This window comes from Anomalospiza imberbis, unplaced genomic scaffold (genome assembly GCF_031753505.1).
Source record: "Anomalospiza imberbis isolate Cuckoo-Finch-1a 21T00152 unplaced genomic scaffold, ASM3175350v1 scaffold_83, whole genome shotgun sequence".
NCBI lineage: Eukaryota > Metazoa > Chordata > Aves > Passeriformes > Viduidae > Anomalospiza > Anomalospiza imberbis.
The window spans coordinates 254835-267847 of NW_027100447.1; the positions used below are offsets into that span (position 1 = coordinate 254835).

A 13013-nucleotide genomic window follows, 5' to 3' on the forward strand; every position below is an offset into this window, starting at 1 on the left:
GTTCCAGTCACTCCCAGTCTCTCCCAATGTACCCCAGTTCCTTCCAGCATACTCCCAGTCACTCCCAGTTCCTTCCAGCATGATCCCATTTGTTCACAACCACTCCCACTCAGCCTCAGTGTAGTTGCACTCACTGCCAATATGATCCCTGTCACCTCCAGCATGATCCCAGCTGATCCCAGTATAAGCCCAGTTGTTTCCAGTCACCCCCAGCATGCACCCAGTGACTCCCAGTTCCTCCCAGTTGCTCATAGCATGATCCCAGTTGCTCCCAGTTGCTCCCAGTCAAACTCAGAATGATCCCAGTCGCTCCCAGTGTATCCTATTTGCGCCAGCATGGTCTCAATTGCCCGCTGCAGGCTCCTACTCTGTCCCAGTGTGATCCCAGTATGATCCCAATATGATCCCAGTCTCCTTCAGTGTGACCACAGTCTGCCCCAGCATGGGCCCAGCTGCTCCCAGTATGATCCCAGTACGATCCCAGTATAAAAAAGTCACTCCCAGTGCTGCCATTCCTGGGATCCCCCAGCCCTCTCTGCGTTCCCCCCTCCCGGATCTCCCGAGAGGAGCCCCAAGGGCTGGCAGTCTCCTGTCAGGGTCCCCAGCAAGGCCCAGTTTGGATGTGCAGCCCCCAGTTTTCCCAGTTTGTCTCTCCTTTTGCCCGGGCCGGGTTCCCCCCGCCCCCAGCGAGTGGGAGCAGCCGAGAGCCCCGCGCTGCCCATCCCGACCTGTCCCGGCTCCATCCCCGCTCCTGCCGCGGGCTGCCAGGGCTGCGGGAACGGGGCACCGAGGGTGTCGCTGCTCCTGGGGGAGGAGGAGGAGGGAGGGAAGAGGAGGCATGGGATGAAGAGGAAGAGGAGGGACAAAGGAGGATCAGGGAAAGAAAAAGGAATCATGAGGTCGAGCCTTCCCTGAATTCGCAGCCCCCCTGGGACCATCACCCCCTCATCCCATGGGTGACCAGGGATGGGGAGCTCGGCCCAGATATCCTGGGGGATCCCTGGGTTGGGTTTTTGGGGGGGATGTTTGGAGAATGAAGAACTGCAAAGCTGAGCGGAAAAGGCCCCTTGGGGGAACACTGGGGGGTCCCGGTGGCGACTGCCAGCAGAGGCAGCCTGGAGGAGCAGATCCCTGTGTCCCCCAGGAGCCCAAAATGGGGAGCCCAGAGAGGGAGGAGCGCCGTCATTGGCGGGACCCTCAACAGCCTGGAGAGGGGCAGGGGGGACTCCTTGGAGCCCCTGCAGCCCAAAGCAGAGAGGGAGGGGAGAAGGGACCCCGGGAGCCCACAAAGTCCTGGCATCCTGTGCCAGGAAGGTGGACAGAGCTTCAGCCAGAGCTCGGAGCTGGTGGGCCATGAGCAGGTTCACCATGGGGAGAAGCCCTACAAGTGCTTGGAGTGTGGGAAGAGCTTCAGGCAGAGCTCCCACCTGATCCAGCACCAGATGATCCACACCGGGGAATGGCCCTAGGAGTGTGGGGAGTGTGGGAAGGGCTTCAGCTGCAGCTCTGCTCTCGTCACCCACCAAGGCATGCACACTGGGGAGAGGCCCTACGAGTGTCCCGAGTGTCAGAAGAGGTTTCAGACCAGCTCCAGTCTCCTCAGGCACCAGCAGATTCACATGGAGGAGAGGCCTTTCTGCTGCCCTAACTGTGGGAAGGGCTTCAAACAAAAGTCCCACCTCGTCACCCACCAGCGCGTCCACACTGGGGAGAGGCCCTAGGAATGTGAGGAATGTGGGATGAGCTTCAGCTGCAGATCCCACTTGATCTGCCACCAGAGGATCCACACTGGGGAACAGCCCTATGAGTGTGGGGAATGTGGGAAGAGCTTCAGCCAGAGGTCCCCCTTGTTCAGCCACCAGAGGATCCACACTGGGGAAAGACCATACAAATGTGGGGAATGTGGGATGACCTTCAGCCAAAAGTCCCAGCTGATCATCCACCAAATCATCCACACTGGGGAACAGCCCTATGAGTGTGCCCAGTGACAGAAGAGGTTTCTGACCAGCTCCCATTTCCTTGTACATCAGCGGATTCACACGAGGAGAGGCCCTTCCGCTGCCCCAGCTGTGGGACGGTCTTTAAACAAAAGTCCCACCTCGTCACCCACCGGCGCATCCACACTGGGGAGAGGCCCTGCGAGTGTCCCCAGTGTGGGAAGAGATTCTCCAGGAGCTCTACCTTGACCCAACACCAACAGAGGCACCGGTAAGGGAAACCCTGAAAATGCCTCAGCTGTGGGAAGAGCTTCGTGCCCTGCTCCAACTCCATCCCCCATGGGAGGACCCACTTTGGTCAGAGCCCTGGTGACCCACATTCCCAGTGATCCCTGCTGAGAAGACAGCTGGAAGGTGGTCTCCTCGTCCTCCTGGATCCCCATAGGCACCTGGATGAACACAGAGGCAGGAACATCCATCAGGACTCTGATCTAAACTGGAAATTCATTGGGAGGAAGCGATTTCTTGACTTCACACGCCAAAAAATCTCACCCACTCTGTCTAGTTATTTCTTCTGGTGGCATCAAGCAGTGTTGCATGATCTTGGAGGTCTTTTCCATTTCAATAATTTCTTTCCTCACCCTGTCTAAACAACCAAAACTGGGGTGAAAATAAAGAAATTGAGCAAAGAGATCTAAAGCTGCACCATTTACCAGGATTTGGGGGTGAATTTGGGGTTGGTTCAATAGAATATTAGGGAGGATTTGGGTGTTCTGAAGCTATCAAAGGTAGGGGACATGTCCACAATCTCATAGGTGTGCAGGCAAAAGGTGTCCACCTGAGCCCGCCTGTTCTCCAAGAATTCTAATTGTCTGTCCCAGTCCCTGGCCTGGGTCTCCCTATCCGGGATGTTCCCCCAAAGTGCCCAAATCACTGCTGAAGTGCCCGAGCTGATCTTGGCTGTAAATTTTCCTGTCCACCAACCTCTCCTGATCAGTGCCATGGGAGGTGGGAGTTTAGGGGCTCCTGGGGGGATTGGGAAGGGCTTCTGTCAATCCTGTGGGCATTTGTGGTGCTGGGAGGGGGCTTGGCAGGGTCTATGAGGGAGATTTGGGTCCCTGACAGGGCTGTGTGTCTTGCAGAGAATTTGGGTGGGTCCTGGGGGAGATGGAAACGTGTTTTGGTGGTTCTTGGGGTCATTTATCTTGCAGGGAGTAGTTGGTGGTGGGGGGTCCTGGCTGGGAGCTGTGGGGTGGTTGGAGGAGTCTGGGAGTGGCTGTGGGGCTGGGAGGGTGTTTTTGGGTGGTTGTGACTCCCCCAGACTCCCAAAGCTGCCACCAGACCCCACCCCCCAAGATACTGCCAGAGGTCAGTGGCTCCATGTTGGGGTTCATCATCCTGGCTCTGCAGAAGATATGGGGGGGTCCCCGGGGCTGTGTGTGTCCCCCCAGAGCGTGTGTGACACCCCCCATCCCATTATCACCCCCTTGTTCCTCCCCACAGAGCTCCAGCCCCAGCTCCTGCTCCCCCAGAGGGAATTTGGGGAGGGGGCAGGGGGGTGTGCAGCCTCCGCCGGGGGATGGCCCCGGCCCAGCCCTTTTGTTCAGCACCAAGCTGGGCTCGGGGCCGCAGGAGGAAGAAGCCGGTGGGAAGCAGATCCTGCAGCTGGGACAGTGCTGGGGGTCAGGGCAAGGGCCTGCCCTGCACACCTGGCTCAGGTGTGACCCTGCCCCGGCAAGGGAGCGGGACATTCCCATCCCCACGGATCAGGGCTGGGAGCAGCACTTGGGGCACGGACATGGAAATACTGGGAGCGACTGGGAGCACACTGAGGACGTGAATTATTCCCCCGCCTCCACCTTCTCCAGCCGCCCTGCCAGCTGAGAAATGCTCGCTGGGCCTCGGCCTTGGCCAACAGCCCCTGGGCTCAGCTCCTTGGAGCTCATCACAAACACTGTCTGCTCCAGGCACTGCTGCTGCCCAACCAGCTCCTGGCTGCTTTAGGAGCAGCCCTGGGAAGTGTTTTTGTTCCCTCGGTGGCACAACAGCCCTGTTCTCACCCTGCCAAAGAAAGCTGTGGATGCCAAGTGCGGCCAGGATGAAACATTGCTGGCACTGAAGCCCCTCTCTTGGGGCCCTACAGACAGCGCTCCAAAAGGAGCCCCTTGGAGCTCTCCTGGGCCAGCGACTCCCTCGGAGTGGGGCCTCTCCGAGCCGGGAACTCTCCCGTTTGCTGCACTCGGGGATCCCCAACAACGAGGGAGCCTGGGCCGATCCCCCCACTCCTCCAGGCTCAACCCTTCCCCTGCTGGGGAGATGCCAAAGCATCGGCAGGGAGCATTTCCCTGCCCTCAGGGGAATTTCTCACAGGTGGCTTGCACTGACTCTTTGTGTCTGTGTGCACACAGGAGTGCCTGTGCTCGGGAAATGTGGCAGAAATGCTGCTCTCTGAGGGGTCTGAGTGCCTTGGATAGCTAAGCCAGTCGGGCCTGTCAGTAAGGTTAAATCACAAGGTCTAAGCTAAGTTAATTTGTGCTAAGAGTTGTTCTTTGCTAAGTTGTTAGGTTTAAAATATAAGCCAAGTTGAATATTGTTAAATGTTATTTCTCAGTTAAAATGCAAAGTCATAGGTTATAAGTTCGGTTAAATACTGTAAAGTGCTGTTCTTTTGCTAAATTGTGAAGTTGAAGGTGGAAGTTAAGGTTAAGGTAGAAGTTAAGTCCTGTTAAGTTTGAGCTCTGTAAGCTCTTGGGCCTGTATTTCTTTTATCCTTGCCCTCATTTCCTTGTGTCTCACACTCACACAGGGACAGTTCTTGGTTCATTTCTGGTTTGATTGCCTGGATTCTGTTTGGTTTTGTTGTTGCTTTGTTTCCTTGGTGTGCCGGAAGTGTCCAGTCAGGAGCAGAGTGACTCTTGCCAAGGAACTTTGTGGTGCTGTTACTCAATATTAAATCGGGTTTTTGCTGCTCCCTTGCCGGGGATGTTTTCAGCGCTCTCAAGCCCTCGTTGGTAACAGGGTGAAGGAGCCCTGGGCCAGGCTCTGGCCCTGGGGGACACGGGGACGCTGCCGGGGGGTCCCTGTCCCCTGTCCCGCCCCCCATGGCCCTGTGTCAGGCTCTGGGGTCGATCTCGTGGAACATCCTCTGGGGGAGGCTGCGGCGCCGGGGGCGGGGGGACCTGGGGGGACAGGGGACCCCACTGTGCACGAGCAGCGTTGGACTTCTCTGGGGGAACTGGGAGGGGGGGCTGGGGCAGAGTCACCTCCCCAGTGACCTCACACGGCCCCTGTGATGTCACACAGCTCCTATGATGTCACACAGCTCCTGTGATGTCACACAGCCCCTGCGATGTCATACAACCTCCTGTGATGTCACACAGCCCCTGTGAGGTCACAGAGACACCTCTGAGATGTCGCCCTGTGATGTCAGACAGCTGCTCTGTGATTTCACAGAAGACTGATATGTCACCCTGCAATGTCACTGTTTGTTCTTTGATGTGTTGGTACAAAGGCAAAGAGAATAAATGCTTCCAAATTACCATGAATCTCTACTATGTATGGCAAGAAGTAGATCATGTTTTGTTTAGCTGCAACTCACCATGGATAAAGCTGTGCATGGAAAGTAGCTCTCACTGCTAGACAATATTATATAGGCCTGGTGGAAAAGGTTATATTAATAGACCAGCAGGGCCTCTCCGAAAGGACACAGATAACCAGGAATAGAAAAAAGAGAAAAACAAAAAAGATGTATTGAACCACATGTTTTGCAGTTTGGGACTTCTCTGACTTCAACTCTTCGGACTGAATTGTTCCCCAGGAGCGTATAAAAGTGACTGTGTGAAGAAAACTTTTCCAAATATTCCTAAAAATTCAGGAGTACTCTGCTGCAAAATTTCAGGCACTTCAGGGCATTTTCACTTCAAGCTTCAAGCGTTTCTATGGAAATGCTTGAGAGACAGCACACTTCATATATCCAACATCTCTGTTTGCAAAAAGTTTTTATTTCAGATAGGGGTATAGGAAGGACATTCTTTAAATACAGAGGGTTAAATGCAAAGAATGACACATTTCAGGCAATTTGAGAAACTTATTTTCTTTTATTAATTTCTCAAACATAGATATTCAAGTATTATTTAAAAGCAGACAAGCAACTACAGTAGGGTATTTCTCTACACTAAGGGTAACTTTGCAGAATAGTTATACACTGACAAGACTAAAGGGCATCTGGAAGGAATGCTAAGAAACTAGTCTAATTAAAGCTACAGCTCATTAAATGACTACATTAAGTCCCTAACAGACTAGGTTGCTGTCTTCGAGATATTTCAAGCAACCTCCATCAACTTCACTGTTCTTCTGTGAGGATGTGCAGGTGGAGCCAGTTTCTGCCTCATAGACTTTGGCAACAGCACCGTCGTAACTGGAAGGTGAAGGGCAAGGCCACTCAGAGATGTGTCTGCATAACGAATCCATGTGCTGCAGCATCTTCCTTCCGCAGGAGCAGGAAAGCAGCTTCAGGATTGCCAGTGACAAATGCAACAATTACGCAGCGTTCACGTGGCTGCCATCGGGTGTGACCCCCCCAGCACAGCTCTGTGCAGGGAACTCCTCTCAGTGGCTGGAGAGCAGCGTCCGGAGGCGAAATCGCAGCCGACCATAAGCTTTCAGTGCCTCTAGGTGGGCAGCAGGATCTCGGGCCAGGTGCTCAAAGAGGTTGAGTGGCTGAAGCCTTCGCATTGCTGGCGGCAAGTTGATCTCTGCAGGAAGCCTCCCGTTGCCTAGCACAAAGTGGTCCAGGTGTTTCAAGTGCAGGCAGCGGCGCAGGTACGCCATGACGTCCCACAGCCGCTGTGCAAATTCCCTCCTGTGCCACCGGGACAGCGGTACGGTGGTCAGCACGTGCATGACCACAGTCTTCCAGGTAGAGCTGGAAAAACCTGTGCCCCTCAGGATGCAGGTGAAGACCTGCAGGCATTTCAGGTGCAAGCTCTGGCACGGCATCTGCCTGGCGATGTGCTGCAAGAATTTTGCCTCTGCCACAGCATATGTCTCAGGCCACGCTGTGCTTGTGATTATGTCTGCCTCGGTGGGCTGACTGCTCACAAAGATGCTGGAGTTGCCTTTCTGGGCCTCTGTGGGATGGCTGACCACAAAGATGTCAGAGTCCCCTTGGCGCACCCCAAAGAGCATCTCCACCGTCAGGCTCTTCTTGCCTTTGCTCAGCTGGAATTGGCAGGACCGGCTGCAGGGCTGAAACACCAAGTGCCATGAGTATGACTGAGGCACGTGCAGCCACGAGCATCTCACCAACTGGTAGAACCAGCGGGAGGTTTTCTCCACATCCAGGTAGGAGCCGGTGCAGAGTGTCTCTAGGAGGCTGCGCTTCTGCTCCCGCCACAGCTCCTCCTGCGAGTGGTGCAGGAAGCACAACAGCTTCTCGCCCAGCCGCTCCCTCTCGCACAAGCACGCAAGCTCCACACGGACGCTGAAGGTCCTTGTTGCCATCTGCCCTGCACTGTTCAGCTCTAGGTGGAAGACGTGCCCTGGCGGAGGATTCAGTGGGACCAGCACGTGGTACACACCATCCCACCCACGGGGACTCCAGCCCTCAAAGGCACTGCCCACCCCGATGGCTTCTTGAGGCACCGGGTAGAAGCTATTGCTCACGCTGTCCACAAAGACACGCGTGAAGCTCTCCATCAGCTCAGCTACCACTGAGCAACCTCTCTCCAGGTCCTCCACAGGCCACTGTATGCCATCCACTAAAAGGATGCCTTGCTCATTCCCAGCATCCTGAGTGTCTTCTCTGTCTTCGGGTCCACCATTGCCGCTCTCTTCCTTGCCACCATCACTGCCAACTTTTTCACTGGCAGCCACGTTACCTTGTTTGTCTTCTTTTCTATCCTTGTTCTTGTTTCCCTCCACGTTCACATCACCCTGTTCTTCAACCTTGTTTCTATCATTGCCATCTTCTTCTGTAACATCCTTATTTTCTTTCTCAGGTCCAGCAAAACCATTAAGGGCACTTTCATTCCCGCATTTACTGCTATCTTCCTGCTCAGTCACATCTCTGCTTCTCTGTTCACTGGCATCACTGCTTTCCTGCACTTTCACATCCATGTATTTTTCCTGTCCATCTATGTTGTCTTCACCTTCATTTATGTCATTGTTGTCGCCCACCTTTATAGTCACACTATTGTTTTTTTCTTCATTTCCATCTCCTTCTTCTTCCTTTCCAGTGTCCTTGTCTTGCTCCACCCGCACATCCTTGTGTTCTCCTTCATTTGCTTCATCTAGGTCTTCTTTATTTCCAACAACATGGCCAGGTTCTTCTTCATTTTCGTCACCACGACTGTCTCCTGGCACATCCCCATCACTCCGTCCCTCATCTTTCTTTAAATCATGTCCATTGTCTCTGTGAACATCGCTGTCTTCCTTCACCTTCACATCATCATTGCCTTCAATGGCATCATCACTGTCTCCTTCATCTACAGCCACAGGACTGCCTCCTCTGTCATTTTCAGTGCTGCTGTCATCTGCCTCCACAGTCACGTCAGTGTTTTCTCCACCTTCCTCTGGATCAGTGCTGTTTTCTTTCTGTTCTGTTCCTTTCTCATCTCCCAAGGTCTTGCAGGAGCTCTGGTCCTTGCTGCTGCTGCTGGTGTCACAGCTCCTTCTCCTGCAGCTAAACCACAGGCCCAAGAAGAGCAGGACGCCAGCAAGAACCCAGAACGGCCACTGCTGCAGGGCACCAAAGAGCACGGCTCCCCAGCCCTCGTCCTGCTGCTCCAGGGGCCCCCGCTCCAGCTCCTGCAGCAGCTGAGCCATCTCACGGTCCAGCAGCTCCTGACGCTCCTTCATTCGCTGGTGCGTGGCCTCATCCAGCCCATCCCCAGCCGGCTGGGGGTACTGGATCAGGCTTTGCACGAGCATGAAGAGCAGTGACAGTAAAGCCATGGTCTGCAGGAGGACACACAGAAGGGGTTCAGTGGGGCCGGAATGGAGACGGACAATGAGGGGCAGGAGCAGCAGGGATGTGGCGGCAGGAAGGAGAGGGCCCCCGGCAGCTGGCAAGGCCCGCACCGCTGCCCCAGCAAGCAGCGCGCCCTCAGCGAGGCGCTCCCGCCGGGGCTGGGCCCTGGATGCGGGGGCAGCCCCAGGTACCGGCGCTTCTCCCCCAGCCCTCCTCCAGCCCCCAGCCCCGTCTCCTCACTGCTGTGCACTCACCGCTTGCCCAGGCTCTACTGGGGCAGCGGCACCCGCTGGGGCCTTTTCTAGCTGCCCCCATTGTGACACGGCGCCTGCGATGTCCCAGAACCCAGAGCGCGGCACAGGCCAGCCCCGCCCGCCGTCCCCAGTCCGGTCAGGGAACTCATCGTGGCCCTGGGCACCCCGAGCCCCAACAGACACCAAGTGCAGATCCATCACTCGGGAACCTGGGAACACCAGAGCTTCCCTTGACAGAGCAGGCACAAGCACCCTCACACACAACCCTTGTCAAATTCAAATCTGGGTGACACGACCCAGGGATGTTCTCAGTGTACAAGTGCAGGCTTTTATTTAATACTGGTGGGGGACATTTTTTATTAGTAGTATTTATACTTATTACTTTGGGGTAGGATGTCATGTAAGCTAATGCTCTGTTACAGATTTCTGAAAGAAATCTAGGTTGCTTGGATGATGCACAGGAAGAGTTAATACCATCCTAAAAAGGCCAAATATTTTAATTACAAAATTTTGATGCCTTCAATAACCTCTTAGCTCTCAAACTCTGTGGTTCAACACCGTGCAAAATTCTGGTATAGCCAGGATTTTGTTCAGAAAGCAGAATGTCTGTGTTTTCAAATTTGTGCAAAGATGTACCTCTGTCACTCCCACCATCTTCAAAATTGTCTCCCTTAAACAATGTTAGCCAATCTCTTTGACTGATAAAGGAACTTCTGTCTCTTTCTGCCATCTCTTTGTGTATTTATCTCCAAAGGACTGTGAGTACAGGAGAGATTATACTCCTCGACCTTTCTTTGGGGAACTCATCTCTAAATGGAACTGCAGAAATGGGGAGGGAGGAAAGGGAAGCAGGATGTGACTTGAGTACCTGCATCGTGACCACAGATGGCCACTGCTAGACAGACACTGACGTCAGGCTGATCACGCTCGCCCATTGGTGTGTAGCAGAATAATGTTGGGATGGCTAAAACTGCTCTGAATTGGATTTGCTTAACAGATGTCATTAGCAAAAGTATTCCAATAAAGAGTTTTAAACTCTCTTCCGAGCTGATGCCACTTATCATGTATCTTCCCCGCATTCTTCTAGGGAAGCTGTTTTTGATGTTGTCCCTTCCTTCTTTTTACAAGGGAGCAAAAATTATTTGCCAAGTATCACTCTTCCAGATTTGTTTCCTCTCATTTTCCAAGATTTAATAAAGTGAACACTCAGCAGAATAGTTCTGTGTTTTTTGAACACAATTCTTCCTTTACCCAATTGAGGCCCTTCTGTGACTATGAAAACACAAAAACTGTTGTGAGCTACAGTTTACACTTAAGAGGTTGATATGGGTCAGTTCTCCCAGGTTATTCTTAGTTCATCTGCTATGTAAACTGTTGATGTCAGTGACTGGAAGCTGCTCTCCGGGACATTATATATATGATAATTATATGACAGAAAATGCAACATATAGTTGGATCTGACCTTCAAGTTCACTAGCTTAAAAAAAGAAAAAAAAAGTCTGTAAGAAATTTGCTGTTTTTTCTATTTATAAATGCCTTCACATTTATATTTAGTTTATGCACATACAAGAGCCTTTCCTTGCATGGACAGCAGTGCCCATCCATCATCAGTCTCGGGTATATTATAAGTCTCAATGATTACTGCCTCCAGAAAGCATTTTTGAGACAAAACAGGCAAATTCTTTTGCGTAACTATACAATCTTCCAGTAGTAGTATCTTCACTCTCACATAAACACTTCATGTTTTTCTGCAAAGGAATCTGAGATAGATTTTTCTGAGAAATAACAAACCACCAAAAATAATTAAATAACAAGCAAGAGGAAAACATCATTTCTTCACTCAACACACTTTCCTTGATTTTCATAAGCATTCAGATTTACAGCTGCGGATACTACCACAGGAGCAGGGCTTTGTCTGGTTTTGCTTCCTCTTCCAGCAGAGCAAGCACAGCTGCAAAATGCAAACTCATTTCTAGGTTCTCTTCTACATCACCAGTTTAGTACATTCCAACCAGTCATAGTTGTGCAACACCCCGTCAGGGAACTGGGATTACTGCAGTGTCACAGACAGTTTAAGTGAGGCTCAAGGAGCTGTACATAGTTTTAACTATGTTTTGTATGGATAATTAAATGATGCGTGACATGGAGATAAGCCAGCTGTACTGAAACTGAACAAACTAACTGCTCTGATGGAACAGTCAAGCATCTCATCAGTTATAAAATGAAACAGGTTTAAAGCAAAAACAATAGAGAACAGAATGCATGACATTGTAAAGTAGCATGTTCAAAGGACCATTTCTGAACTTTAAGCAAGTGTACTCATCCAGTCAAATTTTCAAAAGAATTCCTGGCACCAGAATGTTCTCTGTTTGCTTTTTCACCATGGTAAAAGAATGGATCACTCTTAGGGGAAAGAAAATCCTGTGTGCAAAACACTGCATGAAACTAAACAATGCTTTAAACGTGGCTAATTTCCATGTGGAGCTGATGATTTAGCACTGTCATCCTTCAGCAGAGGAGAAAGAACTGCCTGTCTTCAGTTTACTTATGCAAGATGAAGAAAGAATGTGAGGAGTGTGAATTTGATCTTGCTTCAATTTACTTCAGTAGCCAAACACTTGCCATGACTTCAGTGGGAGTGAGACTGCATCTTAGCTCATTCAATGTGGAGAAAAACAAATCAGCTGAGAATAATGCTCTTGTTGATTAGATTGATATTACTACCATAGTTGTTTTTAACAGTGCTAAGTAAATCCTCTTTTAAAAGCCAAAGGTTACCTTCAGTTGTGCTTTTTCCTATGTACTGTGTCACAGTGGAGGATTCCTGGTTCTGTGACCAAGTCACCACTGCTCACAGCAAGCATGGCTTGCTCTGGGGCGTGGCCACATTCCCACATGGGAATGATATATGTTTGTGGATGTCACTGGGGACAACATCCAAATCTGGGCTGGGGCATCTCCCTCAGTCAATAAACCAGGGTGCACATTTCTGTAAAATAACTGCATTCACTGAGAAAAAAAGACTACACTAACTAAGATGTCCATGAAAATCAGCAAAGTAAATCAAATCAATAGGGTTACATTTGCAGTTAGGAATCTGCATTTCTGCAGGGAAATTTTAGGATAGCCACAAAGTGAAAAATATTTGATTTTTGGGTTTTTTTCCTGAGACGGCAATCAATCTTCTCGTTTGGCTATAGTCTACTTTCCCCTATAAAGTAGAACCTAGAGATACACTCAGAAAATATGTATGGAAGTACCTCTCAATTAATTAAAAAATATTATTACTCAGAAGATAGAGACACGACTGTCTACACTGTATGAATTAAACATACATGAATTAGGACACAGACTCTTCCATTCTTTATTAACAAAACTGATGCTGTCCTGAAAATGACATTAATGAATGAGACTGGTATATGAAAACCTTCTGCATCTGCTCTAGACGTTGGAATGAGCACGTTAAATGATGCAGCAGACAAGGAGGATGCACTTCTTAGGGAAGCTGAATGTCACTTCTGTGCTTAAGGAGTTCTGCAGTTTGGATGAAGGTCACAGGCTATGTCCAGGTGCACGAAAATGAATGATAAATACACACAGTTTCTCCTAGACTGAAAGCAGAGCTAGACAAAGAGTATGAAAATCAGGAATAATTCATCCCCTGGTTTTCTAAAGATGTCAATCTTCTATTAGAAGACAGTTTGTTAGCTCCTCCGCATATTAAAGCTATAACATAAAAATAGAAGCACCTCAAACTTGTAGAAGTATCTAAGATGCATAGATTAAGTAATGTCTATGCAGAGCGAGCACCCTAAAAACATCACAAGAGCAAGCAGTGACAATTTCTGGGAT

General features: G+C 50.7%; 1 pseudogene; it reads left to right on the top strand.

Moving 5' to 3' along the window:
• Positions 1-442: 442 nt before the first annotated feature.
• On the top strand, positions 443-2212 carry LOC137467875 (zinc finger protein 551-like; annotated as a pseudogene).
• Positions 2213-13013: the final 10801 nt, after the last annotated feature.